Source organism: Pangasianodon hypophthalmus, chromosome 5, assembly GCF_027358585.1.
Source record: "Pangasianodon hypophthalmus isolate fPanHyp1 chromosome 5, fPanHyp1.pri, whole genome shotgun sequence".
In the NCBI taxonomy this organism is placed as follows: Eukaryota; Metazoa; Chordata; class Actinopteri; order Siluriformes; family Pangasiidae; genus Pangasianodon; species Pangasianodon hypophthalmus.
In genome coordinates this window covers 1415178-1432845 of record NC_069714.1, presented here as the reverse complement: position 1 = coordinate 1432845, position 17668 = coordinate 1415178, and the positions used below count along the sequence as shown (strand labels likewise).

The following is a 17668-nucleotide window of genomic DNA, read 5'->3' as shown; positions in this document are numbered from 1 at the left end:
CGGACCACACCCGGGTCTTGTGTTGACCACAAGAGCAGGCAACCAACTTGGTTCACGGTTCAAATACCTATGGGCATTGCATTAAAAGCAACCGCTACAGTGTTGTATAACAGGGCTCTGACCCCTAACCACCAGCATAGGGCGGGGTCCAGGGTAACAACCACCACAGGTCTCCTAGTAGGTGCAGCGTTGGCCGTAAACTACTGTGTAATTCTGTTCGAAAGTGAACAATGCCGCCATGTGCAGAGTGAAAATCCGTTTGGTTTTCTTCCTATTGCGTTAGGACGAGCTCTTCAAATCGGTAGGCGTTCATTGCTCTTATGGAAAAAAGGAGATGCCCTAAATGAATTAAAGACAAGGAATGTGCGGTAACCTGAAATGTGTGGATTTGTGAAATGCGTTTGAATATCTTTAGCCTAGGTAAGCCTTTGGCTTTGAAATGTAGCAGAAATGCAGCTTCTGTAACAGAACACGTAAAACTGGAAGAGATGAGAAGACTACAAATGGTCTAGTTTGATATCAGCTGCTGATAAACTCTTTCCTGGGGTAGTGCAAAATGTCGTCGAACTGAGATCCCGACAAGGGAGTATACACCACAACATTTTTTGAATGTTTACCATAAATGTAATTTACGTAGATTTACATTTATATCATCAAATGCAGATTAGGTTTCCGGGCCATACGTATTTGTCTTTGCTATGGATCACTACTGAAATGCTGTTGAATTTGTAGCATGACAAGTTAAACAGCAGAACGGAACAGGCACATACCAGTATAAAATATCTACTAAATACCAGTATAAAAGGAGAGGATCCTTTTGAAGACTACCCTGAAGTACGTCTGTTACACTGAAAATAGACGGACATTAACTGCTTCCCTGCGTGTCGATGCGTCTCATTCACAGATGTAGAAGTTTTAAACTAACTAGGTCGAGCGTATGGTTTAGGACCAGCTTTATACCCTGCCTTTATGTTCAGCTTGTGCAACAAGCAGCCGGCTCGTCTGGACCTGAATGAAAATGATCTGATCTCACTTGGTTGGGCTGAAAGACTTTATCTCGGCTTGGCTGAGCAGGACTCGATCTGATCCGATCCGGCCTGGTCAACCAGGACTCACCTGTTTCATGTGAGGGAGGGGTTTCTCCACGCCTTTGTCTTTCTCCTTGCCCAGGTCCTTCAACATCTGCTTCAGCTGCTCTTCGTAGCTTTTCCCCTCTCCTGAGGAACAATTGCAAAAACCAAACCGATATAATCCCCACCGGTTCTCTGATTTGGCTCTTTTCTTGTCGCCATACAAGCTTCAGAAACAGCTACCACAGGGCAGGGTTCAGCCGCCCTTAGGCAAACCAAACGCCAGACGTAGTCGGCAGGATTCGAACCTGCGCGGGGAGACCCCAATGGATTTCTAGTCCATCGCCTTAACCACTCGGCCACGACTACAGGCGCTGCCTGCTCTGTAAAACTGTAAATTCGCTGCAATGACCGGTCTTCTCCCATCAGCAGGCAAACAGAAACTCGAACCCGACCTGAAGCGGCCTAGACTATGCAGGAAGGCTTCAACGGATCTCTTTCAACCTCTTAACACGCGACGATGGACTTCGGTATGGGAAGTCCACCAAAGCGCAGCAAAGGCAAATGTCAGAAGTGGGATTCGAACCCACGCCTCCAGGGGAGACTGCGACCTGAACGCAGCGCCTTAGACCGCTCGGCCATCCTGACACACGGGCCACAAGGCCAGCCGAGTCGCAGACCATGCCCGGGTCAAGGCAGTGTAGTTGGTTCACTGTGCACCCATCTATGGGCGGTGCTGTAAAATCAAGCCAGTGCTGTGAACTGAACCACAGAATCGAATGCAATGACCAGTTTTTACCCATTCAGAATTTATAGGCTTAAAGTTAAGGACCGTGCTCAGGCTTGACGTCAACAACGCTGCAAGGCAGCGTAGTTGGTTCACTGTGGAACCATCTATGGGCAATGCTGCAAAGTGAACCCTAGCACTGACGCTCGGCAACGACCAGTTTTCTCGACCTGAACGCGGTGCCTCAGACCACTCGGGGCTTGAGGCCACGCGCGTCACGGACCACACCCGGGTCTTGTGTTGACCACAAGAGCAGGCAACCAACTTGGTTCACGGTTCAAATACCTATGGGCATTGCATTAAAAGCAACCGCTACAGTGTTGTATAACAGGGCTCTGACCCCTAACCACCAGCATAGGGCGGGGTCCAGGGTAACAACCACCACAGGTCTCCTAGTAGGTGCAGCGTTGGCCGTAAACTACTGTGTAATTCTGTTCGAAAGTGAACAATGCCGCCATGTGCAGAGTGAAAATCCGTTTGGTTTTCTTCCTATTGCGTTAGGACGAGCTCTTCAAATCGGTAGGCGTTCATTGCTCTTATGGAAAAAAGGAGATGCCCTAAATGAATTAAAGACAAGGAATGTGCGGTAACCTGAAATGTGTGGATTTGTGAAATGCGTTTGAATATCTTTAGCCTAGGTAAGCCTTTGGCTTTGAAATGTAGCAGAAATGCAGCTTCTGTAACAGAACACGTAAAACTGGAAGAGATGAGAAGACTACAAATGGTCTAGTTTGATATCAGCTGCTGATAAACTCTTTCCTGGGGTAGTGCAAAATGTCGTCGAACTGAGATCCCGACAAGGGAGTATACACCACAACATTTTTTGAATGTTTACCATAAATGTAATTTACGTAGATTTACATTTATATCATCAAATGCAGATTAGGTTTCCGGGCCATACGTATTTGTCTTTGCTATGGATCACTACTGAAATGCTGTTGAATTTGTAGCATGACAAGTTAAACAGCAGAACGGAACAGGCACATACCAGTATAAAATATCTACTAAATACCAGTATAAAAGGAGAGGATCCTTTTGAAGACTACCCTGAAGTACGTCTGTTACACTGAAAATAGACGGACATTAACTGCTTCCCTGCGTGTCGATGCGTCTCATTCACAGATGTAGAAGTTTTAAACTAACTAGGTCGAGCGTACGGTTTAGGACCAGCTTTATACCCTGCCTTTATGTTCAGCTTGTGCAACAAGCAGCCGGCTCGTCTGGACCTGAATGAAAATGATCTGATCTCACTTGGTTGGGCTGAAAGACTTTATCTCGGCTTGGCTGAGCAGGACTCGATCTGATCCGATCCGGCCTGGTCAACCAGGACTCACCTGTTTCATGTGAGGGAGGGGTTTCTCCACGCCTTTGTCTTTCTCCTTGCCCAGGTCCTTCAACATCTGCTTCAGCTGCTCTTCGTAGCTTTTCCCCTCTCCTGAGGAACAATTGCAAAAACCAAACCGATATAATCCCCACCGGTTCTCTGATTTGGCTCTTTTCTTGTCGCCATACAAGCTTCAGAAACAGCTACCACAGGGCAGGGTTCAGCCGCCCTTAGGCAAACCAAACGCCAGACGTAGTCGGCAGGATTCGAACCTGCGCGGGGAGACCCCAATGGATTTCTAGTCCATCGCCTTAACCACTCGGCCACGACTACAGGCGCTGCCTGCTCTGTAAAACTGTAAATTCGCTGCAATGACCGGTCTTCTCCCATCAGCAGGCAAACAGAAACTCGAACCCGACCTGAAGCGGCCTAGACTATGCAGGAAGGCTTCAACGGATCTCTTTCAACCTCTTAACACGCGACGATGGACTTCGGTATGGGAAGTCCACCAAAGCGCAGCAAAGGCAAATGTCAGAAGTGGGATTCGAACCCACGCCTCCAGGGGAGACTGCGACCTGAACGCAGCGCCTTAGACCGCTCGGCCATCCTGACACACGGGCCACAAGGCCAGCCGAGTCGCAGACCATGCCCGGGTCAAGGCAGTGTAGTTGGTTCACTGTGCACCCATCTATGGGCGGTGCTGTAAAATCAAGCCAGTGCTGTGAACTGAACCACAGAATCGAATGCAATGACCAGTTTTTACCCATTCAGAATTTATAGGCTTAAAGTTAAGGACCGTGCTCAGGCTTGACGTCAACAACGCTGCAAGGCAGCGTAGTTGGTTCACTGTGGAACCATCTATGGGCAATGCTGCAAAGTGAACCCTAGCACTGACGCTCGGCAACGACCAGTTTTCTCGACCTGAACGCGGTGCCTCAGACCACTCGGGGCTTGAGGCCACGCGCGTCACGGACCATACCCGGGTCTTGTGTTGACCACAAGAGCAGGCAACCAACTTGGTTCACGGTTCAAATACCTATGGGCATTGCATTAAAAGCAACCGCTACAGTGTTGTATAACAGGGCTCTGACCCCTAACCACCAGCATAGGGCGGGGTCCAGGGTAACAACCACCACAGGTCTCCTAGTAGGTGCAGCGTTGGCCGTAAACTACTGTGTAATTCTGTTCGAAAGTGAACAATGCCGCCATGTGCAGAGTGAAAATCCGTTTGGTTTTCTTCCTATTGCGTTAGGACGAGCTCTTCAAATCGGTAGGCGTTCATTGCTCTTATGGAAAAAAGGAGATGCCCTAAATGAATTAAAGACAAGGAATGTGCGGTAACCTGAAATGTGTGGATTTGTGAAATGCGTTTGAATATCTTTAGCCTAGGTAAGCCTTTGGCTTTGAAATGTAGCAGAAATGCAGCTTCTGTAACAGAACACGTAAAACTGGAAGAGATGAGAAGACTACAAATGGTCTAGTTTGATATCAGCTGCTGATAAACTCTTTCCTGGGGTAGTGCAAAATGTCGTCGAACTGAGATCCCGACAAGGGAGTATACACCACAACATTTTTTGAATGTTTACCATAAATGTAATTTACGTAGATTTACATTTATATCATCAAATGCAGATTAGGTTTCCGGGCCATACGTATTTGTCTTTGCTATGGATCACTACTGAAATGCTGTTGAATTTGTAGCATGACAAGTTAAACAGCAGAACGGAACAGGCACATACCAGTATAAAATATCTACTAAATACCAGTATAAAAGGAGAGGATCCTTTTGAAGACTACCCTGAAGTACGTCTGTTACACTGAAAATAGACGGACATTAACTGCTTCCCTGCGTGTCGATGCGTCTCATTCACAGATGTAGAAGTTTTAAACTAACTAGGTCGAGCGTACGGTTTAGGACCAGCTTTATACCCTGCCTTTATGTTCAGCTTGTGCAACAAGCAGCCGGCTCGTCTGGACCTGAATGAAAATGATCTGATCTCACTTGGTTGGGCTGAAAGACTTTATCTCGGCTTGGCTGAGCAGGACTCGATCTGATCCGATCCGGCCTGGTCAACCAGGACTCACCTGTTTCATGTGAGGGAGGGGTTTCTCCACGCCTTTGTCTTTCTCCTTGCCCAGGTCCTTCAACATCTGCTTCAGCTGCTCTTCGTAGCTTTTCCCCTCTCCTGAGGAACAATTGCAAAAACCAAACCGATATAATCCCCACCGGTTCTCTGATTTGGCTCTTTTCTTGTCGCCATACAAGCTTCAGAAACAGCTACCACAGGGCAGGGTTCAGCCGCCCTTAGGCAAACCAAACGCCAGACGTAGTCGGCAGGATTCGAACCTGCGCGGGGAGACCCCAATGGATTTCTAGTCCATCGCCTTAACCACTCGGCCACGACTACAGGCGCTGCCTGCTCTGTAAAACTGTAAATTCGCTGCAATGACCGGTCTTCTCCCATCAGCAGGCAAACAGAAACTCGAACCCGACCTGAAGCGGCCTAGACTATGCAGGAAGGCTTCAACGGATCTCTTTCAACCTCTTAACACGCGACGATGGACTTCGGTATGGGAAGTCCACCAAAGCGCAGCAAAGGCAAATGTCAGAAGTGGGATTCGAACCCACGCCTCCAGGGGAGACTGCGACCTGAACGCAGCGCCTTAGACCGCTCGGCCATCCTGACACACGGGCCACAAGGCCAGCCGAGTCGCAGACCATGCCCGGGTCAAGGCAGTGTAGTTGGTTCACTGTGCACCCATCTATGGGCGGTGCTGTAAAATCAAGCCAGTGCTGTGAACTGAACCACAGAATCGAATGCAATGACCAGTTTTTACCCATTCAGAATTTATAGGCTTAAAGTTAAGGACCGTGCTCAGGCTTGACGTCAACAACGCTGCAAGGCAGCGTAGTTGGTTCACTGTGGAACCATCTATGGGCAATGCTGCAAAGTGAACCCTAGCACTGACGCTCGGCAACGACCAGTTTTCTCGACCTGAACGCGGTGCCTCAGACCACTCGGGGCTTGAGGCCACGCGCGTCACGGACCACACCCGGGTCTTGTGTTGACCACAAGAGCAGGCAACCAACTTGGTTCACGGTTCAAATACCTATGGGCATTGCATTAAAAGCAACCGCTACAGTGTTGTATAACAGGGCTCTGACCCCTAACCACCAGCATAGGGCGGGGTCCAGGGTAACAACCACCACAGGTCTCCTAGTAGGTGCAGCGTTGGCCGTAAACTACTGTGTAATTCTGTTCGAAAGTGAACAATGCCGCCATGTGCAGAGTGAAAATCCGTTTGGTTTTCTTCCTATTGCGTTAGGACGAGCTCTTCAAATCGGTAGGCGTTCATTGCTCTTATGGAAAAAAGGAGATGCCCTAAATGAATTAAAGACAAGGAATGTGCGGTAACCTGAAATGTGTGGATTTGTGAAATGCGTTTGAATATCTTTAGCCTAGGTAAGCCTTTGGCTTTGAAATGTAGCAGAAATGCAGCTTCTGTAACAGAACACGTAAAACTGGAAGAGATGAGAAGACTACAAATGGTCTAGTTTGATATCAGCTGCTGATAAACTCTTTCCTGGGGTAGTGCAAAATGTCGTCGAACTGAGATCCCGACAAGGGAGTATACACCACAACATTTTTTGAATGTTTACCATAAATGTAATTTACGTAGATTTACATTTATATCATCAAATGCAGATTAGGTTTCCGGGCCATACGTATTTGTCTTTGCTATGGATCACTACTGAAATGCTGTTGAATTTGTAGCATGACAAGTTAAACAGCAGAACGGAACAGGCACATACCAGTATAAAATATCTACTAAATACCAGTATAAAAGGAGAGGATCCTTTTGAAGACTACCCTGAAGTACGTCTGTTACACTGAAAATAGACGGACATTAACTGCTTCCCTGCGTGTCGATGCGTCTCATTCACAGATGTAGAAGTTTTAAACTAACTAGGTCGAGCGTATGGTTTAGGACCAGCTTTATACCCTGCCTTTATGTTCAGCTTGTGCAACAAGCAGCCGGCTCGTCTGGACCTGAATGAAAATGATCTGATCTCACTTGGTTGGGCTGAAAGACTTTATCTCGGCTTGGCTGAGCAGGACTCGATCTGATCCGATCCGGCCTGGTCAACCAGGACTCACCTGTTTCATGTGAGGGAGGGGTTTCTCCACGCCTTTGTCTTTCTCCTTGCCCAGGTCCTTCAACATCTGCTTCAGCTGCTCTTCGTAGCTTTTCCCCTCTCCTGAGGAACAATTGCAAAAACCAAACCGATATAATCCCCACCGGTTCTCTGATTTGGCTCTTTTCTTGTCGCCATACAAGCTTCAGAAACAGCTACCACAGGGCAGGGTTCAGCCGCCCTTAGGCAAACCAAACGCCAGACGTAGTCGGCAGGATTCGAACCTGCGCGGGGAGACCCCAATGGATTTCTAGTCCATCGCCTTAACCACTCGGCCACGACTACAGGCGCTGCCTGCTCTGTAAAACTGTAAATTCGCTGCAATGACCGGTCTTCTCCCATCAGCAGGCAAACAGAAACTCGAACCCGACCTGAAGCGGCCTAGACTATGCAGGAAGGCTTCAACGGATCTCTTTCAACCTCTTAACACGCGACGATGGACTTCGGTATGGGAAGTCCACCAAAGCGCAGCAAAGGCAAATGTCAGAAGTGGGATTCGAACCCACGCCTCCAGGGGAGACTGCGACCTGAACGCAGCGCCTTAGACCGCTCGGCCATCCTGACACACGGGCCACAAGGCCAGCCGAGTCGCAGACCATGCCCGGGTCAAGGCAGTGTAGTTGGTTCACTGTGCACCCATCTATGGGCGGTGCTGTAAAATCAAGCCAGTGCTGTGAACTGAACCACAGAATCGAATGCAATGACCAGTTTTTACCCATTCAGAATTTATAGGCTTAAAGTTAAGGACCGTGCTCAGGCTTGACGTCAACAACGCTGCAAGGCAGCGTAGTTGGTTCACTGTGGAACCATCTATGGGCAATGCTGCAAAGTGAACCCTAGCACTGACGCTCGGCAACGACCAGTTTTCTCGACCTGAACGCGGTGCCTCAGACCACTCGGGGCTTGAGGCCACGCGCGTCACGGACCACACCCGGGTCTTGTGTTGACCACAAGAGCAGGCAACCAACTTGGTTCACGGTTCAAATACCTATGGGCATTGCATTAAAAGCAACCGCTACAGTGTTGTATAACAGGGCTCTGACCCCTAACCACCAGCATAGGGCGGGGTCCAGGGTAACAACCACCACAGGTCTCCTAGTAGGTGCAGCGTTGGCCGTAAACTACTGTGTAATTCTGTTCGAAAGTGAACAATGCCGCCATGTGCAGAGTGAAAATCCGTTTGGTTTTCTTCCTATTGCGTTAGGACGAGCTCTTCAAATCGGTAGGCGTTCATTGCTCTTATGGAAAAAAGGAGATGCCCTAAATGAATTAAAGACAAGGAATGTGCGGTAACCTGAAATGTGTGGATTTGTGAAATGCGTTTGAATATCTTTAGCCTAGGTAAGCCTTTGGCTTTGAAATGTAGCAGAAATGCAGCTTCTGTAACAGAACACGTAAAACTGGAAGAGATGAGAAGACTACAAATGGTCTAGTTTGATATCAGCTGCTGATAAACTCTTTCCTGGGGTAGTGCAAAATGTCGTCGAACTGAGATCCCGACAAGGGAGTATACACCACAACATTTTTTGAATGTTTACCATAAATGTAATTTACGTAGATTTACATTTATATCATCAAATGCAGATTAGGTTTCCGGGCCATACGTATTTGTCTTTGCTATGGATCACTACTGAAATGCTGTTGAATTTGTAGCATGACAAGTTAAACAGCAGAACGGAACAGGCACATACCAGTATAAAATATCTACTAAATACCAGTATAAAAGGAGAGGATCCTTTTGAAGACTACCCTGAAGTACGTCTGTTACACTGAAAATAGACGGACATTAACTGCTTCCCTGCGTGTCGATGCGTCTCATTCACAGATGTAGAAGTTTTAAACTAACTAGGTCGAGCGTACGGTTTAGGACCAGCTTTATACCCTGCCTTTATGTTCAGCTTGTGCAACAAGCAGCCGGCTCGTCTGGACCTGAATGAAAATGATCTGATCTCACTTGGTTGGGCTGAAAGACTTTATCTCGGCTTGGCTGAGCAGGACTCGATCTGATCCGATCCGGCCTGGTCAACCAGGACTCACCTGTTTCATGTGAGGGAGGGGTTTCTCCACGCCTTTGTCTTTCTCCTTGCCCAGGTCCTTCAACATCTGCTTCAGCTGCTCTTCGTAGCTTTTCCCCTCTCCTGAGGAACAATTGCAAAAACCAAACCGATATAATCCCCACCGGTTCTCTGATTTGGCTCTTTTCTTGTCGCCATACAAGCTTCAGAAACAGCTACCACAGGGCAGGGTTCAGCCGCCCTTAGGCAAACCAAACGCCAGACGTAGTCGGCAGGATTCGAACCTGCGCGGGGAGACCCCAATGGATTTCTAGTCCATCGCCTTAACCACTCGGCCACGACTACAGGCGCTGCCTGCTCTGTAAAACTGTAAATTCGCTGCAATGACCGGTCTTCTCCCATCAGCAGGCAAACAGAAACTCGAACCCGACCTGAAGCGGCCTAGACTATGCAGGAAGGCTTCAACGGATCTCTTTCAACCTCTTAACACGCGACGATGGACTTCGGTATGGGAAGTCCACCAAAGCGCAGCAAAGGCAAATGTCAGAAGTGGGATTCGAACCCACGCCTCCAGGGGAGACTGCGACCTGAACGCAGCGCCTTAGACCGCTCGGCCATCCTGACACACGGGCCACAAGGCCAGCCGAGTCGCAGACCATGCCCGGGTCAAGGCAGTGTAGTTGGTTCACTGTGCACCCATCTATGGGCGGTGCTGTAAAATCAAGCCAGTGCTGTGAACTGAACCACAGAATCGAATGCAATGACCAGTTTTTACCCATTCAGAATTTATAGGCTTAAAGTTAAGGACCGTGCTCAGGCTTGACGTCAACAACGCTGCAAGGCAGCGTAGTTGGTTCACTGTGGAACCATCTATGGGCAATGCTGCAAAGTGAACCCTAGCACTGACGCTCGGCAACGACCAGTTTTCTCGACCTGAACGCGGTGCCTCAGACCACTCGGGGCTTGAGGCCACGCGCGTCACGGACCATACCCGGGTCTTGTGTTGACCACAAGAGCAGGCAACCAACTTGGTTCACGGTTCAAATACCTATGGGCATTGCATTAAAAGCAACCGCTACAGTGTTGTATAACAGGGCTCTGACCCCTAACCACCAGCATAGGGCGGGGTCCAGGGTAACAACCACCACAGGTCTCCTAGTAGGTGCAGCGTTGGCCGTAAACTACTGTGTAATTCTGTTCGAAAGTGAACAATGCCGCCATGTGCAGAGTGAAAATCCGTTTGGTTTTCTTCCTATTGCGTTAGGACGAGCTCTTCAAATCGGTAGGCGTTCATTGCTCTTATGGAAAAAAGGAGATGCCCTAAATGAATTAAAGACAAGGAATGTGCGGTAACCTGAAATGTGTGGATTTGTGAAATGCGTTTGAATATCTTTAGCCTAGGTAAGCCTTTGGCTTTGAAATGTAGCAGAAATGCAGCTTCTGTAACAGAACACGTAAAACTGGAAGAGATGAGAAGACTACAAATGGTCTAGTTTGATATCAGCTGCTGATAAACTCTTTCCTGGGGTAGTGCAAAATGTCGTCGAACTGAGATCCCGACAAGGGAGTATACACCACAACATTTTTTGAATGTTTACCATAAATGTAATTTACGTAGATTTACATTTATATCATCAAATGCAGATTAGGTTTCCGGGCCATACGTATTTGTCTTTGCTATGGATCACTACTGAAATGCTGTTGAATTTGTAGCATGACAAGTTAAACAGCAGAACGGAACAGGCACATACCAGTATAAAATATCTACTAAATACCAGTATAAAAGGAGAGGATCCTTTTGAAGACTACCCTGAAGTACGTCTGTTACACTGAAAATAGACGGACATTAACTGCTTCCCTGCGTGTCGATGCGTCTCATTCACAGATGTAGAAGTTTTAAACTAACTAGGTCGAGCGTACGGTTTAGGACCAGCTTTATACCCTGCCTTTATGTTCAGCTTGTGCAACAAGCAGCCGGCTCGTCTGGACCTGAATGAAAATGATCTGATCTCACTTGGTTGGGCTGAAAGACTTTATCTCGGCTTGGCTGAGCAGGACTCGATCTGATCCGATCCGGCCTGGTCAACCAGGACTCACCTGTTTCATGTGAGGGAGGGGTTTCTCCACGCCTTTGTCTTTCTCCTTGCCCAGGTCCTTCAACATCTGCTTCAGCTGCTCTTCGTAGCTTTTCCCCTCTCCTGAGGAACAATTGCAAAAACCAAACCGATATAATCCCCACCGGTTCTCTGATTTGGCTCTTTTCTTGTCGCCATACAAGCTTCAGAAACAGCTACCACAGGGCAGGGTTCAGCCGCCCTTAGGCAAACCAAACGCCAGACGTAGTCGGCAGGATTCGAACCTGCGCGGGGAGACCCCAATGGATTTCTAGTCCATCGCCTTAACCACTCGGCCACGACTACAGGCGCTGCCTGCTCTGTAAAACTGTAAATTCGCTGCAATGACCGGTCTTCTCCCATCAGCAGGCAAACAGAAACTCGAACCCGACCTGAAGCGGCCTAGACTATGCAGGAAGGCTTCAACGGATCTCTTTCAACCTCTTAACACGCGACGATGGACTTCGGTATGGGAAGTCCACCAAAGCGCAGCAAAGGCAAATGTCAGAAGTGGGATTCGAACCCACGCCTCCAGGGGAGACTGCGACCTGAACGCAGCGCCTTAGACCGCTCGGCCATCCTGACACACGGGCCACAAGGCCAGCCGAGTCGCAGACCATGCCCGGGTCAAGGCAGTGTAGTTGGTTCACTGTGCACCCATCTATGGGCGGTGCTGTAAAATCAAGCCAGTGCTGTGAACTGAACCACAGAATCGAATGCAATGACCAGTTTTTACCCATTCAGAATTTATAGGCTTAAAGTTAAGGACCGTGCTCAGGCTTGACGTCAACAACGCTGCAAGGCAGCGTAGTTGGTTCACTGTGGAACCATCTATGGGCAATGCTGCAAAGTGAACCCTAGCACTGACGCTCGGCAACGACCAGTTTTCTCGACCTGAACGCGGTGCCTCAGACCACTCGGGGCTTGAGGCCACGCGCGTCACGGACCACACCCGGGTCTTGTGTTGACCACAAGAGCAGGCAACCAACTTGGTTCACGGTTCAAATACCTATGGGCATTGCATTAAAAGCAACCGCTACAGTGTTGTATAACAGGGCTCTGACCCCTAACCACCAGCATAGGGCGGGGTCCAGGGTAACAACCACCACAGGTCTCCTAGTAGGTGCAGCGTTGGCCGTAAACTACTGTGTAATTCTGTTCGAAAGTGAACAATGCCGCCATGTGCAGAGTGAAAATCCGTTTGGTTTTCTTCCTATTGCGTTAGGACGAGCTCTTCAAATCGGTAGGCGTTCATTGCTCTTATGGAAAAAAGGAGATGCCCTAAATGAATTAAAGACAAGGAATGTGCGGTAACCTGAAATGTGTGGATTTGTGAAATGCGTTTGAATATCTTTAGCCTAGGTAAGCCTTTGGCTTTGAAATGTAGCAGAAATGCAGCTTCTGTAACAGAACACGTAAAACTGGAAGAGATGAGAAGACTACAAATGGTCTAGTTTGATATCAGCTGCTGATAAACTCTTTCCTGGGGTAGTGCAAAATGTCGTCGAACTGAGATCCCGACAAGGGAGTATACACCACAACATTTTTTGAATGTTTACCATAAATGTAATTTACGTAGATTTACATTTATATCATCAAATGCAGATTAGGTTTCCGGGCCATACGTATTTGTCTTTGCTATGGATCACTACTGAAATGCTGTTGAATTTGTAGCATGACAAGTTAAACAGCAGAACGGAACAGGCACATACCAGTATAAAATATCTACTAAATACCAGTATAAAAGGAGAGGATCCTTTTGAAGACTACCCTGAAGTACGTCTGTTACACTGAAAATAGACGGACATTAACTGCTTCCCTGCGTGTCGATGCGTCTCATTCACAGATGTAGAAGTTTTAAACTAACTAGGTCGAGCGTATGGTTTAGGACCAGCTTTATACCCTGCCTTTATGTTCAGCTTGTGCAACAAGCAGCCGGCTCGTCTGGACCTGAATGAAAATGATCTGATCTCACTTGGTTGGGCTGAAAGACTTTATCTCGGCTTGGCTGAGCAGGACTCGATCTGATCCGATCCGGCCTGGTCAACCAGGACTCACCTGTTTCATGTGAGGGAGGGGTTTCTCCACGCCTTTGTCTTTCTCCTTGCCCAGGTCCTTCAACATCTGCTTCAGCTGCTCTTCGTAGCTTTTCCCCTCTCCTGAGGAACAATTGCAAAAACCAAACCGATATAATCCCCACCGGTTCTCTGATTTGGCTCTTTTCTTGTCGCCATACAAGCTTCAGAAACAGCTACCACAGGGCAGGGTTCAGCCGCCCTTAGGCAAACCAAACGCCAGACGTAGTCGGCAGGATTCGAACCTGCGCGGGGAGACCCCAATGGATTTCTAGTCCATCGCCTTAACCACTCGGCCACGACTACAGGCGCTGCCTGCTCTGTAAAACTGTAAATTCGCTGCAATGACCGGTCTTCTCCCATCAGCAGGCAAACAGAAACTCGAACCCGACCTGAAGCGGCCTAGACTATGCAGGAAGGCTTCAACGGATCTCTTTCAACCTCTTAACACGCGACGATGGACTTCGGTATGGGAAGTCCACCAAAGCGCAGCAAAGGCAAATGTCAGAAGTGGGATTCGAACCCACGCCTCCAGGGGAGACTGCGACCTGAACGCAGCGCCTTAGACCGCTCGGCCATCCTGACACACGGGCCACAAGGCCAGCCGAGTCGCAGACCATGCCCGGGTCAAGGCAGTGTAGTTGGTTCACTGTGCACCCATCTATGGGCGGTGCTGTAAAATCAAGCCAGTGCTGTGAACTGAACCACAGAATCGAATGCAATGACCAGTTTTTACCCATTCAGAATTTATAGGCTTAAAGTTAAGGACCGTGCTCAGGCTTGACGTCAACAACGCTGCAAGGCAGCGTAGTTGGTTCACTGTGGAACCATCTATGGGCAATGCTGCAAAGTGAACCCTAGCACTGACGCTCGGCAACGACCAGTTTTCTCGACCTGAACGCGGTGCCTCAGACCACTCGGGGCTTGAGGCCACGCGCGTCACGGACCACACCCGGGTCTTGTGTTGACCACAAGAGCAGGCAACCAACTTGGTTCACGGTTCAAATACCTATGGGCATTGCATTAAAAGCAACCGCTACAGTGTTGTATAACAGGGCTCTGACCCCTAACCACCAGCATAGGGCGGGGTCCAGGGTAACAACCACCACAGGTCTCCTAGTAGGTGCAGCGTTGGCCGTAAACTACTGTGTAATTCTGTTCGAAAGTGAACAATGCCGCCATGTGCAGAGTGAAAATCCGTTTGGTTTTCTTCCTATTGCGTTAGGACGAGCTCTTCAAATCGGTAGGCGTTCATTGCTCTTATGGAAAAAAGGAGATGCCCTAAATGAATTAAAGACAAGGAATGTGCGGTAACCTGAAATGTGTGGATTTGTGAAATGCGTTTGAATATCTTTAGCCTAGGTAAGCCTTTGGCTTTGAAATGTAGCAGAAATGCAGCTTCTGTAACAGAACACGTAAAACTGGAAGAGATGAGAAGACTACAAATGGTCTAGTTTGATATCAGCTGCTGATAAACTCTTTCCTGGGGTAGTGCAAAATGTCGTCGAACTGAGATCCCGACAAGGGAGTATACACCACAACATTTTTTGAATGTTTACCATAAATGTAATTTACGTAGATTTACATTTATATCATCAAATGCAGATTAGGTTTCCGGGCCATACGTATTTGTCTTTGCTATGGATCACTACTGAAATGCTGTTGAATTTGTAGCATGACAAGTTAAACAGCAGAACGGAACAGGCACATACCAGTATAAAATATCTACTAAATACCAGTATAAAAGGAGAGGATCCTTTTGAAGACTACCCTGAAGTACGTCTGTTACACTGAAAATAGACGGACATTAACTGCTTCCCTGCGTGTCGATGCGTCTCATTCACAGATGTAGAAGTTTTAAACTAACTAGGTCGAGCGTATGGTTTAGGACCAGCTTTATACCCTGCCTTTATGTTCAGCTTGTGCAACAAGCAGCCGGCTCGTCTGGACCTGAATGAAAATGATCTGATCTCACTTGGTTGGGCTGAAAGACTTTATCTCGGCTTGGCTGAGCAGGACTCGATCTGATCCGATCCGGCCTGGTCAACCAGGACTCACCTGTTTCATGTGAGGGAGGGGTTTCTCCACGCCTTTGTCTTTCTCCTTGCCCAGGTCCTTCAACATCTGCTTCAGCTGCTCTTCGTAGCTTTTCCCCTCTCCTGAGGAACAATTGCAAAAACCAAACCGATATAATCCCCACCGGTTCTCTGATTTGGCTCTTTTCTTGTCGCCATACAAGCTTCAGAAACAGCTACCACAGGGCAGGGTTCAGCCGCCCTTAGGCAAACCAAACGCCAGACGTAGTCGGCAGGATTCGAACCTGCGCGGGGAGACCCCAATGGATTTCTAGTCCATCGCCTTAACCACTCGGCCACGACTACAGGCGCTGCCTGCTCTGTAAAACTGTAAATTCGCTGCAATGACCGGTCTTCTCCCATCAGCAGGCAAACAGAAACTCGAACCCGACCTGAAGCGGCCTAGACTATGCAGGAAGGCTTCAACGGATCTCTTTCAACCTCTTAACACGCGACGATGGACTTCGGTATGGGAAGTCCACCAAAGCGCAGCAAAGGCAAATGTCAGAAGTGGGATTCGAACCCACGCCTCCAGGGGAGACTGCGACCTGAACGCAGCGCCTTAGACCGCTCGGCCATCCTGACACACGGGCCACAAGGCCAGCCGAGTCGCAGACCATGCCCGGGTCAAGGCAGTGTAGTTGGTTCACTGTGCACCCATCTATGGGCGGTGCTGTAAAATCAAGCCAGTGCTGTGAACTGAACCACAGAATCGAATGCAATGACCAGTTTTTACCCATTCAGAATTTATAGGCTTAAAGTTAAGGACCGTGCTCAGGCTTGACGTCAACAACGCTGCAAGGCAGCGTAGTTGGTTCACTGTGGAACCATCTATGGGCAATGCTGCAAAGTGAACCCTAGCACTGACGCTCGGCAACGACCAGTTTTCTCGACCTGAACGCGGTGCCTCAGACCACTCGGGGCTTGAGGCCACGCGCGTCACGGACCACACCCGGGTCTTGTGTTGACCACAAGAGCAGGCAACCAACTTGGTTCACGGTTCAAATACCTATGGCCATTGCATTAAAAGCAACCGCTACAGTGTTGTATAACAGGGCTCTGACCCCTAACCACCAGCATAGGGCGGGGTCCATGGGTTTGAATATCTTTAGACTTGGTAAACCTTTGGCTTTGAAATGTAGCAGAAATGCAGCTTCTGTAACAGAACACGTAAAACTGGAAGAGATGAGAAGACTACAAATGGTCTAGTTTGATATCAGCTGCTGATAAACTCTTTCCTGGGGTAGTGCAAAATGTCGTCGAACTGAGATCCCGACAAGGGAGTATACACCACAACATTTTTTGAATGTTTACCATAAATGTAATTTACGTAGATTTACATTTATATCATCAAATGCAGATTAGGTTTCCGGGCCATACGTATTTGTCTTTGCTATGGATCACTACTGAAATGCTGTTGAATTTGTAGCATGACAAGTTAAACAGCAGAACGGAACAGGCACATACCAGTATAAAATATCTACTAAATACCAGTATAAAAGGAGAGGATCCTTTTGAAGACTACCCTGAAGTACGTCTGTTACACTGAAAATAGACGGACATTAACTGCTTCCCTGCGTGTCGATGCGTCTCATTCACAGATGTAGAAGTTTTAAACTAACTAGGTCGAGCGTATGGTTTAGGACCAGCTTTATACCCTGCCTTTATGTTCAGCTTGTGCAACAAGCAGCCGGCTCGTCTGGACCTGAATGAAAATGATCTGATCTCACTTGGTTGGGCTGAAAGACTTTATCTCGGCTTGGCTGAGCAGGACTCGATCTGATCCGATCCGGTCCGATCCGGCCCGGTCAACCAGGACTCACCTGTTTCATATGAGGGAGGGGTTTCTCCATGCCTTTGTCTTTCTCCTTGCCCAAGTCCTTCAACATCTGCTTCAGCTGCTCTTCGTAGCTTTTCCCCTCTCCTGAAAAACAATTGCAAAACCAAACCGATATAATCCAAATCCTCATCAGTTCTCTAATTTGGCTCTTTTCTCTTCTTTTGCAGGTC

The 17668-nt window shown here is 48.2% G+C and overlaps 16 non-coding genes across 16 annotated transcripts; all 16 read right to left on the bottom strand.

The window, feature by feature from the left end:
* Nucleotides 1-1357: 1357 nt before the first annotated feature.
* On the bottom strand, nt 1358-1439 carry trnas-aga (transfer RNA serine (anticodon AGA)). Its single transcript has one exon. It is a non-coding gene; the product is annotated as a tRNA-Ser (tRNA).
* A 196-nt stretch (nt 1440-1635) lies between these two features.
* Nucleotides 1636-1718, bottom strand: trnal-cag (transfer RNA leucine (anticodon CAG)). The gene has a single exon. It is a non-coding gene; the product is annotated as a tRNA-Leu (tRNA).
* Nucleotides 1719-3432: 1714 nt separating this feature from the next.
* On the bottom strand, nt 3433-3514 carry trnas-aga (transfer RNA serine (anticodon AGA)). Its single transcript has one exon. It is a non-coding gene; the product is annotated as a tRNA-Ser (tRNA).
* Nucleotides 3515-3710: 196 nt separating this feature from the next.
* On the bottom strand, nt 3711-3793 carry trnal-cag (transfer RNA leucine (anticodon CAG)). The gene has a single exon. It is a non-coding gene; the product is annotated as a tRNA-Leu (tRNA).
* Nucleotides 3794-5507: 1714 nt separating this feature from the next.
* trnas-aga (transfer RNA serine (anticodon AGA)) lies at nt 5508-5589 on the bottom strand. The gene has a single exon. It is a non-coding gene; the product is annotated as a tRNA-Ser (tRNA).
* Nucleotides 5590-5785: 196 nt separating this feature from the next.
* Nucleotides 5786-5868, bottom strand: trnal-cag (transfer RNA leucine (anticodon CAG)). The gene has a single exon. It is a non-coding gene; the product is annotated as a tRNA-Leu (tRNA).
* Nucleotides 5869-7582: 1714 nt separating this feature from the next.
* Nucleotides 7583-7664, bottom strand: trnas-aga (transfer RNA serine (anticodon AGA)). Its single transcript has one exon. It is a non-coding gene; the product is annotated as a tRNA-Ser (tRNA).
* A 196-nt stretch (nt 7665-7860) lies between these two features.
* On the bottom strand, nt 7861-7943 carry trnal-cag (transfer RNA leucine (anticodon CAG)). Its single transcript has one exon. It is a non-coding gene; the product is annotated as a tRNA-Leu (tRNA).
* Nucleotides 7944-9657: 1714 nt separating this feature from the next.
* On the bottom strand, nt 9658-9739 carry trnas-aga (transfer RNA serine (anticodon AGA)). Its single transcript has one exon. It is a non-coding gene; the product is annotated as a tRNA-Ser (tRNA).
* Nucleotides 9740-9935: 196 nt separating this feature from the next.
* trnal-cag (transfer RNA leucine (anticodon CAG)) lies at nt 9936-10018 on the bottom strand. Its single transcript has one exon. It is a non-coding gene; the product is annotated as a tRNA-Leu (tRNA).
* Nucleotides 10019-11732: 1714 nt separating this feature from the next.
* Nucleotides 11733-11814, bottom strand: trnas-aga (transfer RNA serine (anticodon AGA)). Its single transcript has one exon. It is a non-coding gene; the product is annotated as a tRNA-Ser (tRNA).
* Nucleotides 11815-12010: 196 nt separating this feature from the next.
* Nucleotides 12011-12093, bottom strand: trnal-cag (transfer RNA leucine (anticodon CAG)). The gene has a single exon. It is a non-coding gene; the product is annotated as a tRNA-Leu (tRNA).
* A 1714-nt stretch (nt 12094-13807) lies between these two features.
* On the bottom strand, nt 13808-13889 carry trnas-aga (transfer RNA serine (anticodon AGA)). Its single transcript has one exon. It is a non-coding gene; the product is annotated as a tRNA-Ser (tRNA).
* Nucleotides 13890-14085: 196 nt separating this feature from the next.
* Nucleotides 14086-14168, bottom strand: trnal-cag (transfer RNA leucine (anticodon CAG)). The gene has a single exon. It is a non-coding gene; the product is annotated as a tRNA-Leu (tRNA).
* Nucleotides 14169-15882: 1714 nt separating this feature from the next.
* Nucleotides 15883-15964, bottom strand: trnas-aga (transfer RNA serine (anticodon AGA)). Its single transcript has one exon. It is a non-coding gene; the product is annotated as a tRNA-Ser (tRNA).
* A 196-nt stretch (nt 15965-16160) lies between these two features.
* trnal-cag (transfer RNA leucine (anticodon CAG)) lies at nt 16161-16243 on the bottom strand. Its single transcript has one exon. It is a non-coding gene; the product is annotated as a tRNA-Leu (tRNA).
* Nucleotides 16244-17668: the final 1425 nt, after the last annotated feature.